The sequence below is a fragment of the Amblyomma mixtum genome, chromosome 7, assembly GCF_055824585.1.
Source record: "Amblyomma mixtum isolate Tamu chromosome 7, ASM5582458v1, whole genome shotgun sequence".
Taxonomy (NCBI): domain Eukaryota; kingdom Metazoa; phylum Arthropoda; class Arachnida; order Ixodida; family Ixodidae; genus Amblyomma; species Amblyomma mixtum.
Genome location: NC_143018.1, coordinates 20,642,379 through 20,665,188, shown reverse-complemented (window position 1 = coordinate 20,665,188; position 22,810 = coordinate 20,642,379). Strand labels below are relative to the sequence as shown.

The 22,810-nt window shown below is 50.3% G+C and overlaps 1 protein-coding gene and 1 pseudogene across 7 annotated transcripts in view; one reads left to right on the top strand and one right to left on the bottom strand.

Moving 5' to 3' along the window:
* Pfrx (6-phosphofructo-2-kinase/fructose-2,6-biphosphatase) overlaps positions 1–22,810 on the bottom strand; it is a 164,926-nt gene that overhangs the window by 81,258 nt on the left and 60,858 nt on the right. The gene's annotated exons all lie outside the window — the stretch shown is intronic.
* On the top strand, positions 51–10,312 carry LOC149335178 (uncharacterized; annotated as a pseudogene).

Sequence of the window (22,810 nt, the reverse complement as noted above, 5' to 3'; positions counted from 1 at the left end):
GCGGCGCCCCAACAAAGAAGCGTCGTTCACGCAATCAGCCGCATCCTGCGATGCCCGTGAACGTGTTCGCACACACGTACGCGCGCCCGACACCGGCGTTCAACGGACTCGCCTTCGAAGCAGGCTTCGAACACGCCGAGCCACGGCCAAGGGGCGTCGCTCCGTCGCCGCGATCGCGCAATCGCCACTGCGACTCCCACTCACGACCGCGGCTAAGAGGTGAACCCCTGAACGCGCGAGCTTCCAGATCTTGCTTATGCGTAACAACAGAATTGACAACGTGAGTAGTAGTGGTAGTGGTTTATTTTAAGATAAAGTAATAATAAAAGGGAGGAAAAGATTTGTGCTGGCTCCTGCATCTGCCATCAATACGGGAAGCACCTGAGCTGGGGCAGCGGAAAGAGAACGAATGAAGGCAGACTCGAAAAATGAACTGAAAGAGGTGAGGGGACAGCCAGAAAGGATAGAGAGGGGAAAGAGGTATCAGTAATACAGTTACATTTTAACATATATACAGGTCGGGCGCGTGTGATGTCCTCAGTTAAAAGCGGAGTAATAGCACGCAAGCACGATACAATGAACGCTACAGCTGGAGTGGGGCGTCCAGTTGATAATCGTACAACGGAAGACTGCATCCCGACAACGGGACGCAAAATGAGCTGCTCCGCGCCAGTTTCCTTAAAAAGAAAAAGTAATCGGCCACGCAGTACTTTGCGGCGGTTAAAGGCGAAGTGCCCAGCTTAAGTTTCGGTCGTGGGCATCTGCGCTTAGCTTTAAAAAAAAAAAAAAACGCTGAACCTTGCAGCTTCAACTTCACCGTTGTGAGGAAAACAAACCCTTCGGGACGAGGCTGCAGGCTTAAACTTAAAGGGTCAGTCTACTGAATTTTATCGACCATATTTTCTTTGCGGCAACCGATAGCTCTTTACTCAAATTACCGTTTAGCCAGCTGTGGTGCCAAGGAGTGCGGTAGAACATTTTAAAATAGAATTTATTAATGTGGGAACACATCTGTATGAGATGGTAGTCTCATCTAGCAACCATCTGGATTTCCGCCGTGCGGCGACAAACATGGCGGCGCCCGTCGAAGCCGGACCTCTCGCTTCGGACTGAATTCTCGTTGTTGCTGCCTTTTTCAGTGCGTTTCGTCTCATCTCGCCTGTAAGAAAACATATAGGAGATAAATTTGCTTTATTTTAATAATTAGAGTGACGATTCTGCCGCTCCTAGGCTTAAGTGGAGAGTCGGTTTGTTTACAGCAATGGTTCCCGTACTGACGACCAGATGGCGCCACTATAGGCTGAGTTTATTTTTGCGTCTCTGCTAGCATACGCTGAACTAAAAGTGGGAATGTGCCTGCGTTTTGCGTACGTGTAACTATAAATATTCATGTGATTTACAGAAAAAGCGAGCGGTACGCCTTCTACAGTTTACTAGAACAAAACGTGCGTTTCTCTGACATTGGGGCATACAAATATGGTACGTAGTATATTCACTTATGCTTCTACAAAAAAAGACTACCACTTTCTTGAACAAAATGAACGTTTGGGGTCGCCACCATGCTTTTTTACGCGACTTTTAACGCCGAAATAAAATATAAATTCCTGCCTAAATCGGGCGCAGACCCCTCGTTATTGATGTTATAGGGTGCCAACTACCAGAATATGCCATTATTTATACTCATCTCGGTGAGTAGACTGACCCTTTAAACTTACAAAGTTTTTTCGCGGTTTCCGCTCCTCGACAGCTCTTGCGGGCACTCACACGCTATAGTTACTCGTAGGAGAAGTGCCATTAACATCATACGCTGTTTTTAGTGGGACTGTGAACTCCTACGTAACGATGACCTAAAATCCTCGTTCGACGGAGTGAACAAAAAATAGCGATAGAGAAAACATGTTTACAACGATTCCCATTCGTTCCCCTCGACCACCGTCATCGCGACGCGCTATACATCGCTTCGAAACCGACAAACCCCAGTGACGACACGGGTGCGATGTGCGAGGAAGACACCGACCAAGAAGGCACACAAAGGCAACAGGTTAGCTTTCTTTTCTTTTTTTCACGCCTACAGTCCCTCCTGGACGCAACAGCGAAACGCGGCGGCCGGGCGTCATCATCACGGCCGGGGACGCCGACTGGAACAATGACCGTGCGAACCGCTTCGCTTGGACCGATCCCAAGCACAACAGCAGCAGCTTGAGTGTCTGCGTGTCTCTCCCTCACCCGGCAGTGACATGGGGGAGGGGGCGTGAGATCGAACTCAAGGTTCGTGTATACCGTCACGTAGGGGCGACGATCTACGCACGAAGGCAGGTCTTGGAACGATTCCCGATCTCCGTAGTAGCCGCCATCGACCAAAACAGAACACGCACGCGCCGCTCCAGAGAGCATCGGCGGCCGTACAGCGACGACGTCACGGGTCAGCGAGCTTTAGAGAAGTTGTTGGCTCACATCGCCGGTTCCCCGGACCGTCACGACCTATCTATATTTTGGTTCGATTCGGTTCTATACATCTCCACTTTTCCCCGCTGCCAATGAACTGAATTCGCCGAAACAAGAATAATAATAATAATAATAATGCCTTTATTTTTCATCACAAGGATGAGGGAGGCAGAGAGAAAAAGCTAGGGGTGTAGCTTGACGAGCTCTCGCCTCCCCAAAAATAGATATAAGTTGTACAGGGAAAATATGCAGACAACATAACAGCATACCGGCAAAACTTAAAAAAAGAAAGAAAAAAAAAAGAAAAAAAGAAAAACGTGGCAGTAATACTAACGAAATAAAGGAAGCATGAACAGAACCTATTTTCTGACACAACTGTAACACTTTGTAACGCGTAAAAAATCAAACGTAAAGGCAAAATTACACAAAAATTACAAATTGCAAAATTGTAATAACATAAATTTAAACACAATTACAGGAATTACAATTTAGAAGTTACAAAATAACAACCACAAAAATTATACAAAATTACAGAAATTACAATTCAAAGTTACACCCGGTTACATATACTTGAAACAAAGTTTTGCAACTCTTTTTTTTTCGAGTGCTCAACAGTCATGTTGTGACTATGGCAGAGGTTGAGATAGTGCGGTAGACTATACCTAAGCATCTGTTTGCCATACCCTGTTCTGTATGCATAAATGTGCCATATTTCGTTGTTTCTTGTTTTGTACGATGCGTGTTTTTTGCATAATGAAGCCAGTGTGGCAATGAAGGGAGTATTGTTTTTATTTTCGGTTTTGTATTTAAAGAGTAAGTAGTATGCATATAAATCATTAATTGGCATTATGTCCCCTTTCTCGAAAAGTGGTTTGGATGGGTGGTCATATGCTACATTATATACTATTCTAAGAATTCTTTTTTGTTGGGTAAGTAATTTTCGGAGGTTTGTGAAAGATGTATTTCCCCATACCAAGTGACAGTAATTAAGATGCGAGCAGAACAATGACTTATACAAAAGCATTTTCACATTTACAGGGAGAATGTTTTTGTGAGCGTAAATTGTTCCTATGACACGGGATAGTTTAGATGCTACGTAATTTATGTGCTCGTCCCAAGTCATTTTCTCATTGAAAAATACACCTAGTATTTTGAAAGAGCTAACAACATCTATTTTAAAATTATCAAGAAATATACCATCATTATTTTGGATGTTCTTGTTCTTGGGGCGGAAAATAATAGCTTTAGTTTTTGAGGTATTAATCTTGAGGGCATTAAATCTTGTCCACTTTTCAAGTTGAGTAAGCGTTGTGTTTGCTTTTGCAATCATAGATGAGGCGCATGACCCGGAAAAAAGCAAGGTGGTGTCGTCTGCATATATTACAATTTTTGTTTCTTTGTCTATTTGTGTTATGTCATTCACATATATATTAAAAAGGAATGGGCCCAAGATGCTGCCTTGGGGCACACCAGATAAGATAGCTTTGACATCTGATCGGTGACCGTTTAATTCTACATACTGCTGTCGATGTTTTAGATAACTGCTCAAAAGTAACAAGGATTGTCCACGGAAACCATATACCTGAAGCTTTTTAAGCAGTAACATGTGGTTAAGATGATCAAAGGCCTTCGAAAAATCTACATATATTCCTAAAGCTAAGCATTTGTCATCGAAAGAGTTTAAAATGAATTCTTTTTGTTCTAACAAAGCGAGTTCCGTTGACAGATTTTTCCGAAATCCAAATTGTGAAGGGGTCATTATATTATGCTTATTACAGAAGTTATTCATCCGGGACAAAATTATTTTTTCAAACCCTTTGGAGAAAACAGGCAATATTGACAATGGCCTATAGTTTGCAAAGTCATTTTTATCTCCCTTTTTGTATACAACTGTTACCTTCGCAGTCTGCATCTTCTGTGGAAACACGCCATTGACTAGACAAAGGTTAAATATATGTGTGATATAGGGTGCAATTATGTCGAGGACATAGCGGGAAGCACCTGCAGCCTGAGAGGTTCAACTTGGTTGCTAAAGAGGGGATTCATCTACCTTACAGCACTGGGCGCTGCGTGTGTGCTGGCGTAGCTGGGCTCGCTGGAGTTGTACACTACATGCGGACACAACGTCGGGTCTCTTAAGAGGGGGCCACAAGATGATGCTATCATTAAAGCATTCAACATGGGCTACTTGGTACAGGCTTCCTGAATTCGTGATTGCTGGCGGATCAAAAAACGCAGACGTGGCATAAAGAGAGAGCTATGCCGCTACTACTGTCGCTTATATAGTGATCACCATCACGTAGCGTTATCGCTTCATCAACCTTTTTTACCCCAACTCTTTACCCAACACAGGTCAGAGTGTCATCCCATTCTGCTTGAAGAGGTCCTCCTACCCTCGTTCTGCCTTCATCTGATCTTGCTCGTCTGTACCTTCGCGAATTCGTCAATGCAACCAGAAGCTTCCATTGTTAAGTGTATTCAATTTTTTTTGCCAACTTCTGTGACACTTTCACTTCTTTTCTGTTATTTCAAACACTTAGGTGACTCAGTCGGTTTTACGGGGTTTAACGTCCTAAAGCGACTCGGGCTATGGGGGACGATGATTTAGCACATCGTCTTTAATCTTTTTCCCCTTTAGGTTAATCTTGTTCACATGTTCAGAAAAGATCTACCTTTGAATAATTTCATCTGGCACTTCCCCCAAAACACTGGAGAATGTCAGAAGAGGCCAGCAGGAGCAACCAGTGTCTCACTGGTTTCTTGCGGCAATCAAGGCCACGGAAATCCACACAGCCGAGATCAGGCACGCGAACGCCTTTTAAGACATCGTGGTTCCCAAACCGCGTGAGGAAGGTACAACAAAAAATTTGGCCTGTTAAGTGGTGGCCAGACGGGGTTCATTCTGCGCAATGCTTGCATGAGGATTTAAGATTGGTAACTGATTTGGCAGTTATTGGGTTCTGTTAAGAGTGTTGTCAGATCTTGCTGGAGCTATCGTTTAGCTGCTGCTAGAGTTATTACTGTTGGCCTGTTGTTGGGGTTTTTGGACTTTAGCGTCTCACGAGGAAAGCGCATGTACACCCTGAAAGTAAATGCAAGTAGCTTGTCGCCTTCTTCTTTTGCTTCTTCTCACGAAGCGACTGATTACACTGATGGTTATATCCCAGACGATGTTCCTTAAAACACCTTCTTACTGTAAACAACAACAAAATAAAGAGGTAACAGCCAACGCGCTTCCCTAGGGTGTCGCTGTTCACACTTGGACGTGGCGGCGATGCTTGTCCCCGCGACGGATGGGGCTCTGCTGCTCGCGCCTTCATCAGCCACGGTCCCCTGACACGGCCTAGTTCGCTGCCAGCTTCTTTACTGTCGCCGTTCACGATATTTTCCCCGCCGCGGTGGCTCAGTGGTTACGGCGCTCGGCTGCTGACCCGAAAGACGCGGGTTCGATCCCGGCCGCGGCGGCTGAATTTCGAAGGAGGCGAAATTCTAGAGGCCCGCGTACTGTGCGATGTCAGTGCGCGTTAAAGAACCCCAGGTGGTCGAAATTTCCGGAGCCCTTCACTGCGGCGTCCCTTATAGCCTGAGTCGCTTTGGGACGTTAAACCCCATTAACCACCAACCGTTCACGATATTTATCGGGTTTTCATGGGCGTCTGAGGATTCTCATACAAACCTCTTCCATCTTTCGAGGACGAGGAGGAAAAATTGCATTTAAAGCCAGCACTCCCAGTCACGAATTAGAGCGCTCGCTCCGCTAAGGCCCGCTGATCATCCGCGGTGTCCGAGTGAAGCCAATCACTCCAGGAGAGGAAAGGGAGGGCAATGGAATTAATGCGATAGCATAGTGCTATCGTGCGGTGAGCCAGCGAAGCTGATCTGAGGCGACACTTGCACCCCGCGCTGACTAGAGACTCCCCACACCCCCGTGCGTAGTGTGCGCCAGGGAGCGAGGGACACATTCATTGATGACCAATTAATTCACAGGCTCATTCATTAGTCAATTCGTGAGATCATTAACTCACTTATTTTCCATTCACTCCGTTCCCTCATCTAATTAAAGCCTCCTGTACCGGCCTGACCCAGGAGCAAAGAAAAAAAATTCTCTCTCTGCGTGCGTGTGTGTGTGTGTGTGTGTGTGTGTGTGTGTGTGTGTGTGTGTGTGTGTGTGTGTGTGTGTGTGTGTGTGTGTGTGTGTGTGTGTGTGTGTGTGTGTGTGTGTGTGTGTGTGTGTGTGTGTGTGTGAGAGAGAGAGACAGAGAGAGAGAGAGAGAGAGAGTGAGTGTGCGCGCGGGGGGGGGGGGGGGGGGGGGTATATAGACACGAGAGCCTCAAGGGTAGGGCGACGACTAGGCACAACAAAAACCGATCGCGATCGATGACCGAGAAGTCGCCTTAAACCGACAGGGGAAAAGCAGCACGGTTTGACTTGGCCGAGAGAACGTCAGCAAAAGTAAATAAATAAATAAATAGTATCAACTGGGATCGTACGCGTCCCACGCATTGCTATAGGGTTACAGAACCATTACACCACGCGCTCCTCAGCTGAGCCAATAAGTGGACTGGGCGTCCTCGAAAAGTTCTTTTTTTTTTATTATTTTTAACTCGAGCACTTGCCATGAGGGACAAGAAAGTCGCGTGACCTATTTTCAGGCAGCAGCCTGCACGGCAGGCTCCTATTCTTATCATTATCCGTCAGCCACGTGAAGAAGTCTTCCTCCATTCGTAACCGCAAATAGTTGAATGAAGAATGACTAAATATCGTCCAAAGCGTTTCACAGGGGGGGGGGGGGGGGACAACAACACGGACATAATTAAAGGGAAAGCCAAGAAAAAGACAGTGACCCAAATTTAGACGAAGCGAAACGTGACGAAACAGTTAATGGTACACCCTCTGGAAATATATAAAAGGGATATAGTGGGCGCTCACTCACACATCGTGCAAAGCGGGCCAGCACTGCCACAGAACCAACTCATCCTCCGCGGAGGCGCATTGGTTAGCGCGCTTGGCTACTGAGCCGGAGTACAAGGTTTCGAGCCCGACTGCGGCGGCCGCGTTTCGGTGGAGGCGAAACGCAAAAAGCGCCCGTGCGCTGTGCGATGCCAGTGCACGTTAGAGATCCCCAGACGGTCGAAACTATTCCGGAGCCCTCCCAGTCTCGGTACTTAATATTTATTATGCGAAGCATATTAACGTAGGTTTCGGGCCTTCGCGCCACGCCCGGCGGTGGCCACCATTGACCCTGAAGTGGGGTCACGTGACATGACGTCACGTGATGACGTCACACCGGCTGCAGATGGGGCCTCATATCGCGCCGTCGGTCGCCTCCCGGCGGTGGCCACCACTGACCTTCAAGTAGGTCACGTGACATGACTTCGCGCCGTCGCGCGCGACGCGGCGCCACCATCGCTGCATCACGTGATATGTGACGTCACGCCAGGGATGAGGCGGCGCGCGCCCGCCGTCGCGTCAGTCTCAGTGCCCGCAACCGCGCCAGTGTCTTCGCGCCGGGCGTGTGCGGTCAAGATGCCTCCAAACGCTAAGGACGTTAATAATAATAAAGTACGACGATTAACCTAAAACCACTTCTCCGTTACTTAGCCCCATCCACACTGAGGCAGCTGCTTAACATGCTTCGCATCCACTGGGCTTAACCTTGATAAGCCTCCAATTTTTTTTTTCATTTCTGCGCCCTCAAGGTCCGGGACGCCACAAGATTCTTGGTTGCGTATGACGAAGTGAAGCAGTGCTTTCGCACCCTAATTGCGCCAGCTACGACCCGCCGCATCTCTCGTACGCCTGCTCTAGGATGCCTTGATGCGCGGTAGACAATAGCAACAAAACGTCGTACATTCCGACGGACGCGAAAGATGGCGCCACCATCGCAGTTTCGCACAGGCGAATGGAGCAGCCAGCACCAACCGTTAAACGTAGTGCTTTGTCCGTGGAATCCATAGATCGCCAACGAGTGCAGCTGTATTTTTTTTCCCTCGTAACCTCCACGCAGTCATCAGAAATCACCCCGGACGCTCCGAGCGCCTCCACAACCACCAGACGCACATCAAACGGCCGCCTCCTAAACGCGGGTGCAAAACGCGGTGGAGAGACAGGCACCAGAGACTGTAACGGAGTTTTAGCACAGCGGAGTATTTATTCCCCGCGAGGTGCCTACTGCGCATGCGCAGTTAGCGAGCCTGCACTCGATGCGCGCGCCCTCTCACTCCCCGCGTGCAAGCGGACCCGCAACAAGTTTTGAATTTTTTCGAATTTCAATTGAATTTTATTTCTGAACATTTATACAGAGCATGTCTGAAACAACATCTGTATCCCTAGCTAAAAGATAGTTGGGATCCATGCAATGTCACCGCACGTTAAAGAACCCCAGGTGGTCGAGACTCCAGGAGCCCTTCACTACGGCGACCCTCATAGCCTGAGTCGCTTGGGGACGTTAAGCCCCAATAAACGAAACCATGCAAATCATATCTAGAGAAACTAAATGCAGGCATAAGAGCAAACTATTTTACATTACACATTATGAAGGCTGTTGCCTTCATAATGCCTTAAGAAAGAAAGAAAGAAAGAAAGAAAGAAAGAAAGAAAGAAAGAAAGAAAGAAAGAAAGAAAGAAAGAAAGAAAGAAAGAAACGGACCGACGCCGGGGCGGCGAGAGCAGCGAAGACATGGAGAGCCCACGCCGTTCGTGCTCCTCATCACGTGCGGGCGGGAAAATCCGCGACCAGTGCTCGCTCACGGCACACACGAAGAAGAAACCGACCAGGAACAAGGATGAATGGGGGAGGAGGGGGAGGGGCGGTCAGTCGGCCTCCCTCGTGAGAGGAAAACAATAAAGGTATACGGACGGAGGAGACAACGACTGGCGCAGCCACCCAGCTTCGCTCTCGGCAGCTTTTAGCAAGCAAACAAAACAAGCGAACGAAAATACAAGGTGCCACGTTCGTCCACTTTCACACCTGGATACCCCACCCGCGAAGAGAACGCCTTCCCGCTTCAGTCTAGGCATTCGCGTTTCGAATAGCACGGACGCACCACAAGGCACAATGGGGCTGTGCTCTACTATGGAAACAAACACGGAATCTCCTACGTGGACGCCTCCGGCCCTCACCGTGGGGGGTGGTACACGGCCGCAGTCCTCCACCAAAACGTCGTGGTGAACGGCCTAACGTTCCGAGCTCAAGACATAACACATGCGGAGGAAGTCGCCACCGCGTTAGCCGCCGCAGGCCAGGCCTCGCGAGTCATCATTACCGACTCGACAGGGGCCTGCACAAATGTTCAACAGGGATACATTCCTTTCTTTGCGTATCGTATCCTTCAAAATAGCGACTACCTCGGGGCCCCCGCGTCTCGAACGATCGTATGGGCTCCTGCTCACATGGGCCCCAAAGGCAATGAAACGGCAGATGCCGCCGTCCGTGCGCTCACTCTCCGGGCAACGCCTTCAGACCCTTGCGAAACGGATCCTGAACCCAACCCGACCCTCACTTTTCGACGAATTACTGATTAATACCAATCCGGCCATGCAATTCATCCTAAGCCCTTTAGGGGCCTTACAAAGACGGAGGAACGCACACTACTCCGTCTTTATACGAAAACACTTCTGTGCCCGGCAGTTTTAAAGAACTTTGATCCTGCATGTACAGGAAAGTGTCCGTACTGTGCGGAAAAGTCTTCGGACATCTTCCACATGATATAGGCATGCCAGTCAACCCCGAACCGCGCCCCAAAACCCAACCCTACCTGGGAGAACTGGGAGGCAGCCCTGCTCGGCTGCTCCGACCTGGTGAGCCAGAAGGCCCTAGTCGAGCGCGCCCGAGCCGCAGCGGTCGCCAATGGGCTCCTGCACTGAGGAGCGCACCTAGTGGTTGTGAGAGGTGGCCCCTTCTGGGATACCTCAAAATCCCTCCCTAATATGACACAATAATAAAGTTTTTCAGACAGACAGACAGACACCACAAGGCACAGTGGGGCTGTGCTCAAGAGGTGCTTGGGGTTCGTGCTGCGTTGCGGTGCGCGATGATGGTCGAAATACGCCCCACGCGCCCATGACACACGAAACGCGAGCGGCACAAAGGGGCAGAAAAAAAGTTGGCAGTGGCTTTGCCAGGATATACGTAGCGTGAGCAGTGACGTCACTCGCGCATGCGCAGTATGGTCGACGGAGGGAGCACGCGAAACGGCGAGACAGTGGCCAATGTAGCTCACGCTACAAAAGCAGTACGCGAAGCCTCGCGCGAGAACAGGTGGCCCCCGAAAGAGGCCCGGAACACAAACGCACTTTCATGGCACTGGAATTCAGACAGTCACTTCCTGCCGTTGTGATGAGTGGACTCTACCGAGATGGAACTTTCAGTGTCCGCTGGATGCCGAGCTAGCAACTCTGTCTGCACGTAACGATGCCCGTCACAAAGGCCTCGATCAGATAAGAGCCGCAAGATTGGCTACTACCACCCTGGAACCCACAGCCGCTAGGGCGGGCGGCTCAGAGCAGCTTATCACACCTGAGGGCCCTGAACCTAATCAACGCGGGGCTCCTGGCCGGCGGATAAGGTCCACCCCCCGTGAAAAGAAACGATTCCGCACTCGTGTCTGAGAGACGTGCATACACGGCGAAGGCGTCGAATATCCCCAGGGGAAAGTCACGAAGCAAGCGACTGCTGCACCAGGCGGAGGAACATTGCGGAAAAATAACACGATGAACGCGACAGAAAACGCGTTGTGTTGCTTTCCTCAATAATGTATGCGAACCACAATGTACTCCCAAACCCAAGTTCGGACTGGCGCTCTCGGCTGCCAATGTGCTCTGCACATGCTGGATCGTATACACCACCACTGCGCAGATTATGTCCGAACACGCACTGTGAGAACACGCGTTGTACACGGACGACAGTTCCAAGTTCACGAAGCGCGCGCTTAAGTGCACTGTGCTCGAAGCGCTCCTCTTGGTCTACAGGCGGGATTCACGTGAAGTCACGGGCGCAATTTTGGTGTCCAACACCCAGCTTCAGCAGTGCAGGGTAGAGGAACGGGGGATAATCGGATTAGACGCGTCGTAGCCTTTCGCCGTGCTGCACGGACGAAAAAAAAATGGCGACCACTGGTTGGTTGGTTTATGGGGTTTAACGTCCCAAAGCGACTAAGGCTATGAGAGACGCCGTAGTGGAGGGCTCCGGAAATTTCGACCACCTGGGGTTCTTTAACGTGCACTGACATCGCACAGCACACGGGCCTCGAATTTCTCCTCCAAAGAAATTCAACCGCCGCGGCCGGGATCGAACCCGCGTCTTTCGGGCCAGCAGCCGAGCACCATAGCCACTGAGCCACCGCGGCGGCAAATGGCGACCACTGTGGCTTGAGTGCATACCTTCTATGCTTACTGCGTGGCCTCCATGCAGCGAGACCATGCAGTATCAATAACGCCATGCAACAACCAGACCCAGAAGCTGCCAAGGATGACGCGACCGGACGCCTTCACAAAAGACGTTAAGCAGACAAGGAAAGGGGAATGAGACGGGTCTTTTCTAACGAAGCGTCGCCCTGTCTTTCGAAAGAGCTTCCACTTCATCCGTCTCTTATTCCCTTCTTTTCGTGAGACCACCGCCCTGGTATATGCCTATGTAAATGCATCGATGCAACACGCCAAAAGACGATGCCATCCAACCCTCCGCCAAGTACTGCTCATGCTCTGTGTACGAAATATGAACAGCGTTCTTGAACCATGACGACAATCTGCGAGCTCAAGGTTCACCGACTCCGTACACAAGGTCGATTAGGCCTAATTACGAGCACTGTAGGACAAATGCCTCTCTAACCTCTCTCCAATTAACCATGTCCTGTGTCTGCTGCGGCCACCCAACGATCGCAAATCAAGAACAGGCAATGAGCATGAGCAGGGCGTGCAAACCTATAGGATCGCCACGTGGTCTAAATAAATCCGGAGCCCTCCACTACGGCGTCCCTCATAGCTCTATGTGTGTCGCTTCGGGATGTTAAGTCCCACATACCACCACGTTAACTAGAGTTCGTTTAGTAACCCACTCTGCTCCCTTCCCGCCTCATCCTTCACTAACACCACCCAGGGGCAAAAAAAAAAGAGGAAAACTGCGGGCTTTCGCCCTCTCCGGTCCTGAAAAAACTGGCAGCGATAGCAGAGCGAAAGATATCGGCAGCACTGCAAAATATATCGATCATCAACCGCAGGAGACGCATGCACAGGGTAACCTCGGTGCTCTCAAAAACACGTGCGCGCCGCTCGGCGAGTCGGAAATGAAGCCAAGCGGCTCGGGCAAGGTTGGGTGAAGACGCAGGGTCTCGTCGCACGCAATGCGGAGTGCACCGGGGACGACGACGAGCCGCGCGCCGTTCCGCAGGAGGGGATCCATCCACGCCGCAGTCGGGCATCGGCGCCAAGGCCGGCACGATCCTCACGAGGATACTCGTGTGACGTCACGGGCGCAATTTTGCAGCACGGTGAGTGCGCAGCTTCAGCGGTGCAAGCCGGAGCAGGTGGAGGTAAGCAGAGACATGGATGAGAGGCCCTTCGACATGCTCCATGCACTGAGAAATGGCGGTGCATATTCCTTTGTGACGATAGCCAAGACGCCGCTACAGTTCAACTGCCACGCAGGTGAACGATGAGGTCCCTGGGTTGCTAACTTCGGCGGGAATATGGGCTGACTGAAATGGAGGGTGGAAAGGGAGCATACCCACAAAAGAGTATACGGAGCCTCAACCGAGTCATTATGTTGTGAAGGAAAAATGCACAGGGACACCTACTACTTTGTGTTGGCAATCCGACAGCGTTGTAAGTTGTGTCTGCGGACCCCTACACCTCTGTCTGCACGCAACCAGACAACATTCAGGTGGTCAGGTCTTTCCCCGAAGTTGTTATATCCGGTCTGGTTGCGTAATTTCCATCCCGCCGATCGGCGAATCTTATGATCGACGACATTTTTTTTTTTCCCCCTGATGAGGCTCTCAATGCTGTCGCTTTAAAATAACCCCCCCCCCCCCCCCCCCCCCCCCCGAAGTGTACTGTGCGCCCTGGAACTTTGTAAACGCAGCGGGTTGAACTACCCCAAGCATGGATCCCGCTGTTTCTGGTAACGGCAACGGGTCTATGGCATTTCGCCTGCGTGAGGTCTATGCCTCTTAGCTGTATACCGATGCACAGCACCGCTGGTAGTATCCACACGACCTCACAGGCGCCATTTTTTGTCCAACGTCTATAGCTTCGGCGGTACAGGCCCGAACGGTAGGCGATAATGCATTTACACCTCTAAGCCGAAAGGACTGAAAAAGGAGTAGGCTGTGTTCTAGCGCATATCCTTTTATAAAGGGGTGTGTGCTAGAGGACAGCTTATTCTCTTTTTACTCCCATATAGGCGTATTCATGTTTGGAGTGTAGACACGTCGGTGGCCTTTCGCTGTAACCACAGGCAACAAAATGGCGGCCGCTCAGACGCTGGTGAATACTCTCCACTATAGTGTACTCGCCCCACAACTAAAGAGGCCCTTTTTTGTATAAATTAACAGGCCTAGGTGAAACGCCCCGCGTACTAAAGGGTAAAACTCTTCGCACACGCGTGCGCGCATCTTGAAGAGAGCTTTCCCAGCCTCCCCCGGTCAAAGCGACACACAGCGCGCGGAAAGTGAGAGGGTAGAAGCGGTGCCGGTTGAAGCCGGCGTCGCAAGGCTGCACTCCTGCTCCGTGGACGACGACGTCGGCGGCGGGGGGAACCTTGTGCGACCCGCACGCGCTGTTTCCTACATGGGCGTCGTGGCGTGACCGGCCGCCGGTCACAAGGCCTCCCTCGCGCCACGCACTAGTACTACCACCGCCGAAGCCGCACGCCTCGGGGGCACCGCGTAGTGCGTACACGCATATACCCGGCTGGAGAGAAAGACGCGCGCCGCGCTACGCGGCACTAGCTGCGTGGAGTCGACCGTTGTATAAGGTTAATTGAGACCTTTAGAATATACGGGTACCGCTACCGCTTGCACCGCGCGGCGTCAGTGCGCATGCGCAGATCGCCCTGAGGACGCTAGATGGCGCCAGGTGCTGGCCAGCTGCGGGCAAACCTGAAGTACAGTGTCTAAAGTACACAGCACCTGCACCGCAGCGGTGGCCTAGTGGTTCGAGCACCCATCTACTCGCATGAAGGAGGTGAAGGGTTCGATCCCCTGTGCAATCGACTCCGAGTACCCATCGGCGATACAATGGGTTCAAACTTACCCCCGGTCTGGTTGCCTGCAGAATGACTCCACCTCACTGAAATCAAATATACCTAGTGCAATGGCGCCCTTTGGCCAAAAGCTACGCTTGCGCAGCAAAAAATTCGTCATCAACGCCGGGACCATATCTGCGCATGTGCAGTGGCAGCACGCGGTACGTGGTAGCTGTGGCGGTGGCGTGGCACGCTATGCTAAAGGTTTCTTATGGCCGCCGCACTCCTCCATACGCTCTCTACACATTGGTACAACTGTGATGACAGCCATCGCCGCTACGGCTCATTTGAGGGGAATCTGCAGCATTGTTCTTGAGTTGTACCCGACTGTAAATATCTACTCTGCCTTGAGGCATCCCCGTAAACTCGTTGGACTGAGCATTTGCGCAAAGTTTTAAGATCAGGAAGTCCGGAAGTGCAAAAATATAGTCCACATTTACACTTTTGTTGGTCGCTGATTTTTTCTCTCTCTTTGGGCAGGCATTTCTGACAGTACACCACGACGGCGCCGCTAGGGTTTGATACAACCTCCTTTCCGCGCGTTGCCATTTGCACTTGTGCCGCCAAAATTTATATTACACAAGAACTGTGCTTTTCCTTAAAATGAATGAATGAATGAATGAATGAATGAATGAATGAATGAATGAATGAATGAATGAACACCTCCTGACGAGATTCCCCTCACCCACGTCCCATTTCCTCCTCCCCAGCCCGGTCTGATGAGCGCGCCCAAAAGACCACAAATAAGAGATGAATAAAGGATATTTGTCCGCTAACGTTCGACCACGTTGCACGCGACACTCGCGGTGTAATAGAAGACGCACTACGCCCGCCGCTATGGACGAGTGTGGCGCTGGTGAAAACTCTCAAGGTTAACTCACACGTAACATACATACCCCTGAAAGCAGAAGAGTGGACAGCCGTCGCTCTAGCTCAGTTGACAGAGCACCGGACGCGAAATTCGGAGGTCGTTCGGATCCTTCCAGCGGCATGTGGTTGTTGTTTTTTTTCCTCTTCCTTCCAAATAATCATCTTTCAGCGATAAAACAATCGCACTATTAATTTCCCATTGATCAACACCACAAATTAAACAAACTATAGAGAATGTTTACTACATTCGAATCGGAGTGAAAGCACGGATTTGTGCTACGCAGAAGACGACGCTCTCCAATGCACAGCGCGAGAGTGCAGTTTAGCACGAGACGTGTTGGCTGCATAGTGGTCTCGCTGAGCGGCCCTTCTGTTCGCGCAGCCGCGGGTGCGACTCCCAGTCATGGATATTGATTCAATTTCTTTTCCTCTTTTTCATGCTTTGACCTCTAACATAGCTGAAGGCCAAATTTACACGGTCCGCGACTGAAGGCCGAGGTCACGCGTAGTGAAGCTTTCGCTTAAAAAAAAAAATCTCCTACGCTCCTCGGTTTCCGTGACTGTGGGCTTTCTTGAAGTATACGTCAGTCAGTCAAGGCTACTGCTGGGGATGCAAATAAACCTGCGGCGAGGCTCTAGCTGGCACGAAGCTGAGAGGGGTTACGCAGGCAGAGGCTGTTCCTTCCTATCTTTAAACTTCCCTGATTTATCAAGCAGCGAACAAAAGACGGATATTGCAGCGCACTCGGTTCCTCCGGCCGATAAGCGCTACCGCATTCACAAGCCCGACTATTATGCACACCCCGGAAGGAGCACTGATGGTTTGCACGTGACGGCATCGCCGTCATATTTGAGCGCGGAGCCTTTACAGCTTCCACAGGGTTTGCTGGCCGGAGCTGGCGACGATAAGCAAATTAAAAGGATGCACAGTTTATCACCTCGCGCATCTGGTCTCAAACACGGCAGCCACTATGACGTCACGGGAGGCAAACTGCGGTGCATGTAGCACGGAGAAAGGCTGCAAGCATATCTATTCGGCTTATAGACACTGCCTACGGTTTGCGTCGCGGAAGCTGCACGTGGTACCAGGAAAATTACGGCGGGCAGTTAAGACTACTGACGTGCTTTGAATTTTTTTTAATTTCCCTTTCTTCCTCTTCCTTTCTAACGTCACACCCATTGACTAGCACACACTCGCAAGAGAACGCATATAATCAAGGACGACAGATTTGGCGAGTTGGTGTTCTATGGTGACAAGAAAATTCAAACAGCGCTAGACAAGGACCACAAAGAGGAGCGCCGTGTTTGTCTCCTCTTTCCGGTGCTGTTGTCTAGCGCTGTTTGAATTGTCTTGTCACGACGCATATAATATAGGTTCACCTTTGGTTAATCTGAACGAACAAACGTAGCGTTTAAACAGGACACAGAAAGATGAGGACAGGACGGGGCTACAAGTGTGTACATTGGGCAGACGGGCAGATGTCTAAACGTGAGGCTGAGTGAACACGCATCTTCGCTTCGTCAGCAAACTGATGAGCACTTGCCAAAGCATTGCAAGAGCTGCCCAGGTTGCTTTCCCTCTTTGAACCGCACGAAGATTTTAGGAAGGGGTAAAGATCAATTGGCGAGAAAAATCTTGGAAGCCCATGAAATATCACAACGCGGTAGTGACACGTGCATTAGCACAACATCTATTTATCTAATGAAAAAAGAAAGAAACTTTCTAAGACGCACTTAATGTTTGTAAACAGTCTTCTTGACCGGTGGCTATTCCTCGCCTTTCTGTCTCTTTTTCTTTTACCGGATTTTTCTAGATTATCACAGTTTTGTCATTCTTTCAAGTTTGCGCATGCGTGCCTTTGCTCGAGAAGGGATGTGTCTTTCGTTTATCGATTTCATTCAGTTGTAAGTTGTAGCCCCGTCCTGTCCTCACTTTCTGTGTCCTGTTTAAACGCTACGTTTGTTCGTTCAGATTATGTATGACCAACTGGCCCCACAGTGTACTCTGTTAAACATCACCTTTGTTTGCCAAGCAGCAACGAGGTTTTGCGGGCAATTTTTCTTTTTTTTTTGTGGCGGGGGGGGGGGGGGGGGGGGAGAATATGGGTTGTGTGCTCGCCTCGCTGTCTGAAAGTCCCGGGTCCAATTCCCCGCACCTTCGGAATAAATTTTATTTTTCTTCGATACCACAATGACATGATCTGGGGTTTTTTTTTTTTTTTTTCGGGCCACTTTTTCCGGTCAACGACGACAACGCCTCGTTTCGTTGCTGATGGGCTATGTAATGTTTTCGCCTTAAAGGACTGTAGACTGTAGGATACAAGGATACACTGTAGGATATCAGGATTACCGTGTGGTAGTCGCCTACGACCGCTAAATAATTTGCGATTGAATTTCTTCTCTCACAGCTGTTTCGGTTTCATCGATCGAACGACAACTGTGACATCAAGTTAATATTTTCGTCATGCGATCCATCAGAAAAACTAATATAATCGCTGATGTGTAGTTTTAATTCAGTGCGACATTTATTCCAGCCCCTTTCCAAGACCTGGAATGACAAAAATTGACCTGCCAGCAATTATATAGCCGATTTTCTATGCCTCACGTGACCTAAACACCAACTACGCGTCACAGCCATCGTTCGACTGGTGGAACCGAAATAGCTTCAAGAAGAAATTCAATTATAAATTATTTAGTGGCCGTACACGAATACCACAACCTGGTCCATGCATACGAATATCTAACGCATCGTTTGAAAGAAGAAAACACGCAAGCAAAAATTTTGTGTCCATAGTCCCTTAAAAGCCTTAAAAGGGAGCCAATGACGTCACGTGAATACCTCGGACAGCTTATGGAGTGTTGGTAGGAGCTGGTGGCGATAAGCGGTTTGGAAGAATGCGCAGCATTCTTCCACGCTTCTGGCCTTCAACATGACGGCTTTTAAATGACGTCGGTGTAAAGTATGCACATACAGTAACCGCACGACATAAACAGCGCGCGCGCACATGCGCGACGGGATGACAGAGGGCGCGAGCGGCACGTGATTGGCCGCAAGGCGGTCAAGCGAAAGTTGCGATACAACAAAACACCCACCACAACGCGCTGCGCAAAATGCCCGCACGCCTTGTTTGGCCACTCGCGCGCGCGCCAGGGAGCTGATAAGAAACCCTGTCCGCGAGAGCACGGCTATAGTGAAGCACCATCAGCGAAAACCTATACGCGCAAGGTGAACGCTCGCGCAACAACAGTCAACAGCGGCTGCTTATGCCCACGTGTTCTGGGCACGGTTTTCTCCGAAGACGCCGGAGGGCCTCTTGCCCAGAACAAGAAGGGGGGGAGGGTAATTATGAGCGACCCGTGGCAGCGCCCCGGGGCGTATTATCTACGGCGCTAAAACGAGGCGCTCTCCACCCCGCCTCAATGGCCTTTTAACTGTCTTGGGCAACTGACCGCACGCATTAAAGGGGTCGTGAAACGTTTTCCGAAAATTTTGAACGACGTGTGTATTTGGAATTCTGACCCTTCATTAAAAAGTATACCTTGGTTCGTTTCATCGGCTGGGTTGATTGAATAGCGAAAGAAACTAAATTTCGGTTTCCCAGCGCGCGTCCCCCTCAACTCACAGCAAACGTCATTTTAAGAAGCCAATCAGAGGCTTCTGTCGTCAACACAACATGGCGGCTTAGCGAGGCCTGTTTAGCCATAGTTGACCGAGGTTACAGCACACATATTGACTCGAATGTGGCACTGTCGTCTGCTCAGAATGGAGTCTGCTAGCTGCCAAGCTGACATATGTGCGAAAACTTGGCCGGCGCGCCGCACCAGTCGCCGCTTGCGAACGGCCGCCTACTGCAAGCAGGGACACGGAGCGGAAAGCATCTTTGCGCCGCTAGACTCATGCCCGGGCCACATCCGGTGTAACACTTTGCCACCGCACACCAGCGCCTGCGCGCTGCTTGGCTACTGAAGTTCGCACCAGAAAAGACAAAATAGCGATGTTATCAGAAAGACTGCGGGCTGTACTCGGGCGGCGACAAAGCATGCCTGCCCACGTAGCGCGCTTTCGGCAACGGCGCTGGACGCGGGCGCGCCGGGCGACGAACTGCACTGCTCTCTGGCTGCCCTGGTCGTCGCTAGGCCTGTTTCACACATCGAAGCCGCGGTGGACAGCGCTTCGGAAGTAGCCTGGGTTATAATAAAATGCCTGCTTTTGGCATCGCTTTACTGTCAACATCATCGTCTCACAACAAAAAATATGGTCATTGTTGCGGTGCGCTCGGCAGCGGAGCTATATAGCGGACGCCAGGCGCGCAAGCCGGACCGCAACGGCCGGGCAGCGGCAGCTGAGCGGCGGCTGTGGCAAGAAATTTGCTCGTATTACAGTTGCTGCTTCTACCAGCAACTCGGCATTATTCAACGATCCTCAAAAATGATCTATTTTATACACTTCTTGCTCCCACAGTTTATTATTTACTTGAATAAAAATCTTTAGCTCATTTTTATGACGCCAGCGGACGGGATCCACGCTTGCCGGCCGGCCTGCAGACTCGCTGTATTTTACATTCGCACCAGAAATGACAAAACAGCCATGCTATCAGAAAGGCTGCCTGTGATGTTCGAGCAGTGGCAGCATGTAGAGCTTTCTGCGACGACGCCGCCTGCGGACGCGCCGGGCGATGAACTGCGAGGCTTGCCGGCAGCCCTGGTCGTCGCTAAGCCTACCTGGTTTTGCATCGATACTATCGATACCGCAGCTGAGGGAGCTTAGGAACTGGTCAGCGCTGTAAAAGGTACTACTCTCGTCACCCCTTTAACTGTGAACCTGTCCCATAATAAAATAAAGATATGCTCGATTTCCGCGACGCCAGCGGAGCTAGCAAATGCCAGCTATGCGAGCGGCGACCAGGCAGTAAATAAAGCGGTCATGAGATGAAATTTGCTTGTATCGCCGAATTAAATACTGCCAGCAACTCGGCATCAGCCAACGATCCTCAAAAATGATTCATTTTTGGCATTCATCTATTCCAGGGCTTGTTATGAGCGTGAACAAATAATACTAGCGTGTTTTTCTGACGCCGGCGGCCGGCATCCAGGCTGGCAGACCGGCCCCGAGAAACGCGCCCCCGCGTCATTATGATGCTGGCGCTCTGCGCGCTTGCATTCTGCCCCTTGTGAGTGCGACGCGCCGCGTGCGGCCTGTCATTGACATCGGTTGGGCGCAGGCGGCGAGCTGCTGTCAGTCGTTGTTACGCCGCTCGCAACGGCACGTCGCGCGCCCGGCAAGTAGCAGTCATGCCGAGAGCCCGTGATGTCTCTGCCTGCGGGAGCCCCGACCGTGAACCTCCGAACCCGGTCGTGGACTCGAGTCTTCATCTCTATCGCAAGGGGTGGGTTGACTCGCAGCCCCGTCTGCAAATTATGCCTAACCCTCTTCACGCTTCTGGAATATATTTTTCTGCAGGAAAGAAGAGAAGCGCGGAGCCGATGCGCGCCACGATAGCTGACTCGTTCGTATCGAGTTTATGTAAACAGAGAGTCGTCGAGATGGACTGACCTTGCTCAGCTCGATTCTCTGACTCAAACCACCGCTGTCAAGGAACACCGCCTAGATAGGTTCACGTAAGCAAGGCTATATCGAACCGCTGATACTTAAGCCAAGGAGGATGGAGAAGCAGAACCGAAACCGAAACGGTCCCAGGTCAGTGATTGATGTATGACCACGCGCTGCAGTTTAACAGAGTGTAATTACGCGTGCAAATAATTGGAAAACATTGTTTCACTTTCTGAATTTCTCATAAAGCTATTATTTTAGGGCAAACGAAAGTTGAAGATATCCGTACGTTTCTGAAGTTCTTAAAATGACGTAGTCGAGTAGTGCGTGTTCCACCCGACGGCGGCGCATGGTCGTTTCATGAGCACAAAAAGGCAGCGATTTCGAACGGGCTTTATTAAATGCAGACTCAATATTGAGTCGAAATATTTCGGAATCAGCATGTCTAATGTTTATGGAAGCAGTAAAAATTAAAACCGGGCAGCTTCATTTTCTTTTCACAACCCCTTTAACACCCAAAGCGCGAACACCTCTCCGACTCCCGACGCTGCATAGCTGGGAAAGATCCTCCTTCCTTGTTTTTATTTTGCTTTGACAGCACCCTGATAAAGACACTGAATACACATGGAAGAACCTCTTTCGCTGGCTTCTCCTTTAAGCCACGACTTGGTTGCTGTTGTCATTATTATAACTATTACTGCTTTCTTGATGATGATTATTTGTATGGCGCAAGGGCAGCTTTAACCAAAGAGCGCCATGACACAGGTATATCTATTTACACAAAACGGAGTCAGAGACCGATTTCTCCATACCAGATAACCTTAGCAGCAGTCCAGGGGGAAGCTTGTACACACTGCATCAACGGCGGGTACCCGGCGGCACTGGGGATAGAACTCCCAATCTGCGACGAGAATGCTCATAACTAGGCCACCGCTGGGGTACCATTTCTTTCTTTGTTCCTACTTCAATCTGGTTTACTTTAATTTCTCTATAATATCTGACTGCTTAAATTTCCACCCCACAATATTGCTACCTGTCACTTAGTGTTCCAACTTGTAATGTATTATTTTCATTACATACTCCTCCCATCAATTCGTAGTATATAGTATTGCATATGGTTTGGTTAGGGTTATTGGGGTTTAACGTCTCAAAGCGCCCCAAAGGCTATGACGGGCGCCGTAGTGAAGGGCTCCGGAAATTCCGACCACCTGGGTCGGACTTGCACTGACATCGCACGGTACACGGGCTCTAGAATTTCGCCTCCATCGAAATTCGACCACCGGGATCAAACCCGACCCGGGTCTTTCGGGTCAGTAGCCGAGCACCATAACCACTGAGCCACCGCAGCGGTTGTGCATTTATACGTTTTTGTATACATATGCGTTTGCCCTGTATTCCTCCAATTCCTTCCTTGCTTTATTTGTCTTTTCTCAGTGCGCCAGCACAAAGGCTTTGGCAGCTCCAGGGCACTATAAACATTGATTGATTGATCAGAGGAGCACCAAAGCCGGGAAAAGAAAGTCACTCAGCTTGTACGTGCGTAACTACGGGACACGGGCGCACGCGAGCGCAGGCTTCCCTATCATCGGGCGCTTCTAAGGCAACCATATCGGCACGTGACATGCACGGGCTTCGTTCTGACAGACGTCCCGAAGCACTCCAGCTTGGCCGCAAGCCAACAACCGTATCACCGCAGGAG